The sequence below is a fragment of the Ascidiella aspersa genome, chromosome 7 (assembly GCF_963924565.1).
Source record: "Ascidiella aspersa chromosome 7, kaAscAspe10.2, whole genome shotgun sequence".
Lineage (NCBI taxonomy): Eukaryota > Metazoa > Chordata > Ascidiacea > Phlebobranchia > Ascidiidae > Ascidiella > Ascidiella aspersa.
The window spans coordinates 19,931,907-19,940,631 of record NC_139453.1 but is presented as its reverse complement, the minus strand read 5'-3'; positions in this window follow the sequence as shown (position 1 = coordinate 19,940,631).

Below are 8,725 nucleotides of genomic sequence, written 5' to 3'. Positions count from 1 at the left end.
ATTTCATAGGTATTAACTTTACAAATGTTCACTATAGCCTGATATGTTTACCAATGATTGCGTTTATCCTATTTTAGCTGCTGGTAAGAAAACCATCTACGTATTCTAGTAGACACAAAAGTTTTTTTAGTGTTCATTATTTGTTGGTCGGTCGTGCTGGATCGCGACCAAGAATGCTGCTACGGCTGTAAATATTTTGCTGATTTTGGGTGTTTCATCGTGTAAGTTCACGTGAATCGCCTACGCTTTGCTGTGAATAACCTTTGGCTATTGCTTCGTAAACAAAACAGAAAAGATTCGCGAAATGGTAGAAAATTAAAACTTTAATTGTGGCACACGTGTCACATGTTAACACTTTTGGATTCACTTGTTCCCAAAAGTTTTTTAATTTGCCTACCATTTTGAGGAGATTCCCAAAGTAGCGTGTACAGTGTACACTACACTACAGAACATATATAGAAAATCCTAAAAATATACCAGGGAGGCTAAGGAAGCTTCCATCTTTTTCGAGTTTATTGTCCATTTTTGTGACCCGTGAAACGCAAAAAATATTATGTCTCCTATCTTGGACTACTCAGTCTTAAATAAAATAGTGGAAAAGTTTTTAGCCGCAAATTAAGAAACATTTATTATAGATAAATAGTAGTATATTCATGAAAACGGCTGCCCTACAATTTTGATGTGTGCTGTTGGTTGTATTTAATAAACCTGTTTTTAGCTGTTTCGCTAAATATCATTTGATAGTATTGATAATAATTACAGTATAATGAACATAGATGGTATAGGCTGCATATATCTCCCGGTGCGTCTTCTTGTTACCACGGAAATTTATTCTGCATTAAAGGCATACATCTTACATGGTATACACGCAATATTAGAGAAGGTCGAAATATTGAGTTCAAGATATACAGTACAGTACACACCAGCTTGGTTTTAGAAGAATGTCAGGAAAATTTTCTATTAATAGCTAACTGCACCAGATGTGCTCACTTTTCTTTTTTGCAGGAGAGTCAAAAATAAAACTTTGATTGCAAATTAATGATTCAATGAGATGTGCTTTTTAATTAGCAGACATAAATCCCTGGGTGGATGGAAAATACTTTGACCAAATGTTAGGCAGGATAAGGAATATCCGAGGCAGGATAACATATGACGTAATGCTTCGTGCAGCTATTTCTTTGGGTTTGCGTTTGGTTGGGGTGGGTCAAGTAATATTAGGCTATATCTATTCTCCTAGGTCAATTGATGCCTAAAAATACATAAAATAGTTTTATTGTTGCGAGTAGCTGCATTAAGCATTACGTCATACCTTATCCTGCTTTGACTCAAAATTTGGTCAAAGTATTTTCCATTTTGTTCTATACATATTTTTTGGAGTGTCATCACAAAGTTGTGTCCTAAAACGACTAGGCCCACATATATCTGTTGTTCTCAAGCAAACTCGCAAATTTACGACTGAAATCCAATCAAAGTGCGCGGCCGCGACAAGTTTATTCAGTTTAGTTTGGCAAATATTCAACTTCTAAGGATACTTGACGGTTCTGGATATCTCACAGATTTTTTCTAGTAGAGATTCACAAATTTCTCTAGTCTAAATAACAACATTAACTATATAATAAATTATACTTTGGAGAGTTTGAGTTTTTTATGTTGCCATGGCGTTAGCAACATACTCTAGTAGTATATATATAAGAAAGTTTGTCCGCGTGCACTTGTTCGCGGCTCGGCCGCTGACATGGGATCTTAAAGAGGCAGGCAGAGCAGAGTCATCGTCGACTAACAGAAGGATCGGTAGCGTCACAAAAATCAAATTAAAATTAAATATATTGCGTTAATAAAAATAAATTTTAATGTTTCCAACTTAAAACTTTTATGTTTAAGAACTTCTTGATTTCTGTCACTGCGAAAAATTTAGATAGAGTTCGCAAAATTTCACATTCAATGCGTTGGTTTTAATTTTAATCCATTTTCAGATTCAAACAAGATTTTGCTTACGTTGGACGTGATATGATACCGGGATTACGTATTTGCTTTAAGGTTTTACGTTTGTGAGTGGTTTTAAAATTGCTTTGTGGTTACATACTTTGATGCATTATATAAAAAACTGGGCAAAGGTAGTAATTGAATCTCACAAGACGAAAAATTTAATTTATTTCTTTAAAAATTGCTTTTGGTTACATACTTTGTTGTATAGTATAAACCTGGGCAACGATTTCATTACTTAAACTCGAACGGTTTTTGCAAGCCGTCGTTCTTATATTCTGGCATCAGTGAAACACATTCAATAAAAGTGGCGTATTGCAAAACTAATAGACCAGTAAACGGTGAAAAAATTAAACAAAATACAGCCGAAAGTTATTTTCCAACACGTCATAAGGACGTCATCTCTACTCCTCGTACGCTCAAAAATTTAAAGTGCTATTAAGAACTACTGCTTTGCATCCGCTTTCAATGACATCGAGTAGAAGACGATATAGAAGAATAGAATGTTGCGGCACAATCACGTAACTCTTTTTTTTCATCACTGATGATGGCATTAGAAATTGCCGAAACGTTTGAAAATAAAGCATGTCGCTTTTAACGTCTATTTGGGCCGTTATTTTCACTATTAAGCTTGTTTTTAAATTTCACAGAAACTGCCCCCCCCCCCCCTTCGCATATTACATTGCACGTCAGCAAGGAAGTCGACAGTTACTCGTCTAATTCCATATGTTCTTCTGGCGTGAGTTGACGATTTAGTTGAGACTGTCCCAAATTCATAACCATCAAAACCAACAAGTGTTGTCCTATACCTATAAACTTATAGTCACAATATATTCGCAATGCGTTTGACAATTTTCATCATATACGTTTTACTAGGCTCCAAGGTGTTCTGTGAAGTTGGGACCACATATTTGACTGGTTCGAGGTTTTTGGGAATATCAACATTTACAATTTTCGATTTTGTCGATAACGCAAAGTTGGTTTGCATGCTTGCCACATCCGAAAGAGGATTCGAAAAGGACTCGCGGATGAGTCACAATTCAAACTTGAAAGACTCTTTAAAAACATCTTCATGACTCTTTAAAAACATCTTCATAAGTTTTTCGCAGCAAATACTAAACGTTAAAACAATATTTATGAATTGATTTTTTTTATACCAAAGATCACGCATAGACGTATACCGCATAATTTAACCCAGTGTTTGTTAACCTTTTTACTTCAGCGAAAAAATAGAGACATTTAAAAACGTAGCGGTGAACCTGACGAGCGAAGCAAGCGTAAACATTTTTGGGTATATTTCTTTTAAATTGCTTGCAATTATTTGTTACATAGGCTTCAAAGTTACATTTCTTGAAAGAGACTCAAGCCTTAAGACCGAAGTTAGAACAACATCAGCGTCAAAATAAAACACAGTTCAGAATAAGGCCTTAATAAGACTAAACATTGGCGTTATAACTTAGGGATTATTCTGAATAATTTAGCACTTATTCCGACATGCTTAGGTCTAATTAAGACGATTTTATATTATTCTGTCGTTGTTATTACTGCGAATTTAGCTTTTATAATGATTATTGTAATTTAGATATTGTGCTTTGTAGGCCCTTGAAAATATCGTGTAATCAATGAGCTAAGCCTAATTATAGCGAAGTAAAAAATATGTTTTATATATTGCAGGTCGCGAAACGCAATTTCTTTAGGATTTAGATAAGGATTAGGCTACATTGCTAGTTTCATGTCTACATTGCTAGTTTTCAGGCTATTTATTTAACGCCAGCATATTTCTGCATCTGTGGATCGATAATTCTCCGTTTTAAAATCAATACTTCGACTATACACAGTATTTTCGCAGACCCACACATTGTTTACTACATGAAATCGCGCCTAAATGCCTATTGATTAGATGCATAAGAATGAATATAAACATTTATATGTTTGTAGTAATTTTAAAGTGCAGGTGTTTCGTTGTTCGTATATATTATTTTTCAAAAACATGCAAAAGCTTGCATGTGAGTTGTTATTCACGGAGATTAGCAGAATTTAATGGTCAAAACATGAAGCCACATATTGTCAAAATTAAAAAAAAAGTATATTTTTCGATTTCCTATGTGATAAAAACTCGCCTACTTTATGCAATTGCTGAAAAGTTCCACTGAACTTATAATTGGGAGGCCGGTCGCCGTTCTGGATGAGCCTCAGCACTATTCCTTGCCATTGTGAAAGTTGCGTGGCAAATTTAACACACGCTGCCCACGTTATATGTTCGAACTGACTGGAAAAGAGTCCGTTTTTGTAGCTATAATATATATGTACGTCACCGACGAATGCCCTTTGGCCGATGCTGTTGTTCGGTCGATCGCTGAACACTTAATCCTCCGAGGAATCCGGCGCAAAACAAGAAGAAATATAGCAGTTGACACTGAACACTTTGTGTGGGTCGTTTCTAAGAATTATTTGCAAAGGCTTATGGCCTGATTATAATCTTCTGAGCTGTAAACAGAGGCCAGTAAGTAACTTACGACGTCCACCATCTGGGTTTGATTTTTTTGCACACCAGCATATCGCGCTTAGCTTAACATCGACGGTCTGAATGCTTCTGAGAATTTTTATGTTTGGTAAATACACCTAAAAGAGACAGGCAAACATGCCCTACTGGTTGTATGACTTGATAAATTATTTTTTTTCGTAAACTTCCATGACCCTATACAAATCGTCTTGAACGGTACGCTGTGAGTTATTGCTTCCTAAAAACGTTAAACTTAAGGATTAATAAAATAAACTTAATTGCAATGATAACCGTTTTGCAATCATTAAGAACGCTTGATTGCAGGTAACTACCACGTGCGTCTTCGCCCAACAGACACCCGTTGACATAGGGACAGTGCTTGTATACATAAATTTGTAAACTGTAATTACCATGTATAGGCTAAACACGGTTTCGCTGTTACTGTTTCTTTAAATGTGGTGATATACAAAAATGGCAAAGGGTAGTTTAGGTATAGTCATGCATTATAAACTTGAGCAAGTTAACTTCTATTTTATGCTTCTAAAGACTTTTCATAAATGGGGAGCAATTATGTTATTAAAGCACATATAAGAAATGCTATATACATGTACTCTTCTTTAATTCTTGCTGGCACTTGTCTTATACGTTTGGCTTTCGATCTTCCTGTTAAATTAAAAAAGGCTGTTATCCATACATGTCGAACAAAAACGAATGTTAGGCGATATGAGAAACATGTTTTGGTTTGATTAAAAAAATATTCCGTGCATTTAGTTCCGCAAGGTACTATTTTGACAATGATTAAAGTAACGGTACTTATACCTTCCGCGAAAATTTTCTCCCTACACCAAAAAGAAAAATGGACGCAATGCGTAAATAAGTATAGACTATATTAAACATAAGCACGTGCAAGGTAATATCAACAATAGTTTTAGTGGTAAAGCACCACGTATTTAAAGTGACATGTCACTGGCCTATATTTTCGCTTTGCGGGCCGCATTTGGCTTGAGACGGCAGGTTGCAAAGCGCGAACCCCTGGGTTAAGTGGAACATTTAACAAATATCTAAACATATGCGTATGCGAGTTTCCTTTCTTCCCAAAGAACCGAAAGAGTTCCTTTGCAAGTTATGAAACCGAAATTAATGTAGAGTTATAGTAGGTTGTGTACAAACGATTAAATAGTAATACCATGAAACCCCATTTTAAATACGGCTATATGAACAAGTAAAAGTGTTCTGAGCTTTGTATTGCTTTTCTTTTTCTGAAATATGACTTGTTAGTTAAATCTCACGAAATAGAGAAACCAACTTTATACGAATCTGATATTTGTTTGCGCGAGTTTCTAGTTTTTATTTATCTTTCTTTCATCGAGCGTATTTTACTCATTTTTTCTCGCATTCACTTTTACTTGCAAGTTAAACATAAAGCGCAGAGCGAGCAGACACCACGTAAAGCTTTCGTTTTTCAATTATTTATTTCTTTATTTCATTACAGCTTCGAGAGTTCAGGATTGCCACGTGATTTGATAAACTGCTTTATAAAATTACGGTTATAAAAGTTATAATACTGCAACATTATGTTATTTCATTAATATTAATAAAATCTGACTTTAACTAAGTTTTATTGCCACCGCTGGCTAAAACATAAAAACTTACCGCAAAACTATATGCAGGAGAATTATGCTGTCGTATTATGGGGATTCTCTTCAGGGCGTTGGCCAATCTTTGCGCTTTTAAAATCTGTTTAGACAAGGCAAGGATTAAATATGTCATATGTGGTGATGCAAGAGATCCGATATTAATTGGCGGCTTTAGTGGGAAAAACTCGTTATGGCAATATACAAGAAGAAGGTATAGTCAAGGTTATCGCAATGATCAAAGGCAAAATCAAATAAAAATTATCTCAAACGGTCGCAAGTCTGTAAAGATTTACGGTACAACACTAGTTTTTGGGTTGTTGTGGTAGTAGCAGCAGGGCGCACACCAAGGCGATGTCTGAAAGGCCAGGTAAATAAACTTAAACACATTTAAGGGAGCTATGCTTTGTAGTCATTTTATCGTGTGAGTATTTTATCGTTATCCTAATCTCTATTCGCTAAATGGGAGTGTTGCTAACGTCGGTAACAAAATGTTTATTTAAAGTAGACGTAATGTTACACTAATAGGCTATATTTAGAGACTACCAAAGATTTGCGAGTTGTAGACCCTGTTGCGCGTAAAACATAAACTTTAGATTACGAAGAACTCATTGGGATGCACCCAAGCCCCCTTGTTCTCTGTTCTTTACAAATCGTTAACCAACGCAAATCATTTTTATATACTAAATTACGATATCATCAAATATAAACCTTTCAAGTAAGGTTTTCATCTTTATTTGAATGGTAATCATTTTTAACTAGTTCAACGTATAATTTATGCCACGTATCATTTATTTTAATAATTGCTTGCTATATTGGCAGGTAACACTTTGCGTATTAAGATTGTCTTGAGCCGTTGCGTTGACAGATAATTGCTAACCACCTACTTTAATTCAAGATTATAAACGCAAAGCGGCTTTCAGCCAAAATAATTCCCACATGACAACTTATGTCTGCAGTAGCTAATTTTGGTTACAAAGTATTCGCTAATCACCGGTCAAATTGAGAACAAGAACTGTTTATCGTGTCAATCAGGCTTACGTGCTTTTCACAGAAGATAAATTTACCACGCCCAATAGGCATTACAGCGGCCAAAATGTTGTAATAAATTCTTAAAAATGTGTTTATAAATTGTTTAAAAAATGTTCAATGTACTGATAACTTTAAATAAATAAATAGATTATTAATTTTTTTATTTTTATGGATAAAAAACAGGTTTATTGTGCTATTTTTTTAACTTTAAGAATAAATTTAAGAAATTTGCTGTTCGGTAAACGATTAAGCAAAATTAAAAAGTTTGGAATCTATACTAAGATTTCGTAACTCTAATCTGTAAGCAAAGGTTAGTTTAGGTTCAAACCCCATAATCCGCGCGTTGCAATACCTCGTAGATTTTACACGTACTCGCCACCTAACCGTAAATATACATGCAAAAGTTGTCTGCTCGCACAACATCATAAGATCCAAATATCCAGTCTGTTTAGTTGCGCCGTTTGGCCACCTTCTTTGCACGGGATTAAAAACGCTTTTCGACCTGCTTATCGGTAAATTTCTGCGGTATAGTCTAGCTAGAAAATTGAATTCTGTGCCGAGGCTATATAAATGGCTCAAGGTCCTCGAGAAGTCATTCCTAAGAGGAAAATTGAGAAGAGTCTTGCCAGGATTTATCCACGTGAAAATTTAAATGATCGATTATAGGCCACTTGAATTTCATTTCGAAAAAAATAAAAATGTTGTACTGAAATCAGTACTGAATTTATATGTCGCATATCATTTTGAAACAAAATGGAACATATTGATTCGTGATAGCGTATTCCGCCATATACATAATAAACCGAGGTAATTTTTGCAATAAATTAAACTTATACATTAAATATTGGCTAATTCATTTTATGACTGCGCCGCGCCTTTATGTATTATAAACAGAGCGATGTGGACAGCCAAGACAACTTTACTTCGACTTTTGCGAAAGAAAAACATTTACATCACGCTTATTCGTCCCGCATAAATTTTGCGGTGGGTTGCGCACCAGTTTAAGAAGCCTGGACTTCCTTAATCTTCTACAGTCAAAGCAAATATTACGTGTAGTCTTTCTTATAAAATATGTTTAGAGAAAAATTTTGAGGAATTCGTTTTACTTTTACAGACGGCGGCGAGAAGGTCTATCATTGATTGTTAAAAACACAAATCCTAGTTTAAAAAAACAACAAGTGTAATGAAAATGTTAGCCTTGTTGGTGTTGGGATCCATATTATGTTGCTCGAAATTTTCACATGGGGCATCACCGGCCACCCTTAGCATTGTTGGAAATAAACTTTCGATGGACACAACGACGTTTATGGCCAAGCTACAGGACGAAGAAAGAAACTTATTCGCCTTGGAAAAAATCGAAGTGTTTAGAACAGCCCGAGGTAATTTTGTAATGTGGCCTTTATTAGAAAAAAAATTCTATATAACATGGAAAACACCTAATTATTAAGAAAATGTTGAAGCTTTTAAAGTACAACGCAAAATACCTAAATATTTTTGTTGGACTGCTAAACATTTTAGATGTCTTAGTTTTTCAATTTTGTTTTTATGACAAAAGCAAAAGTTCAACAAACTA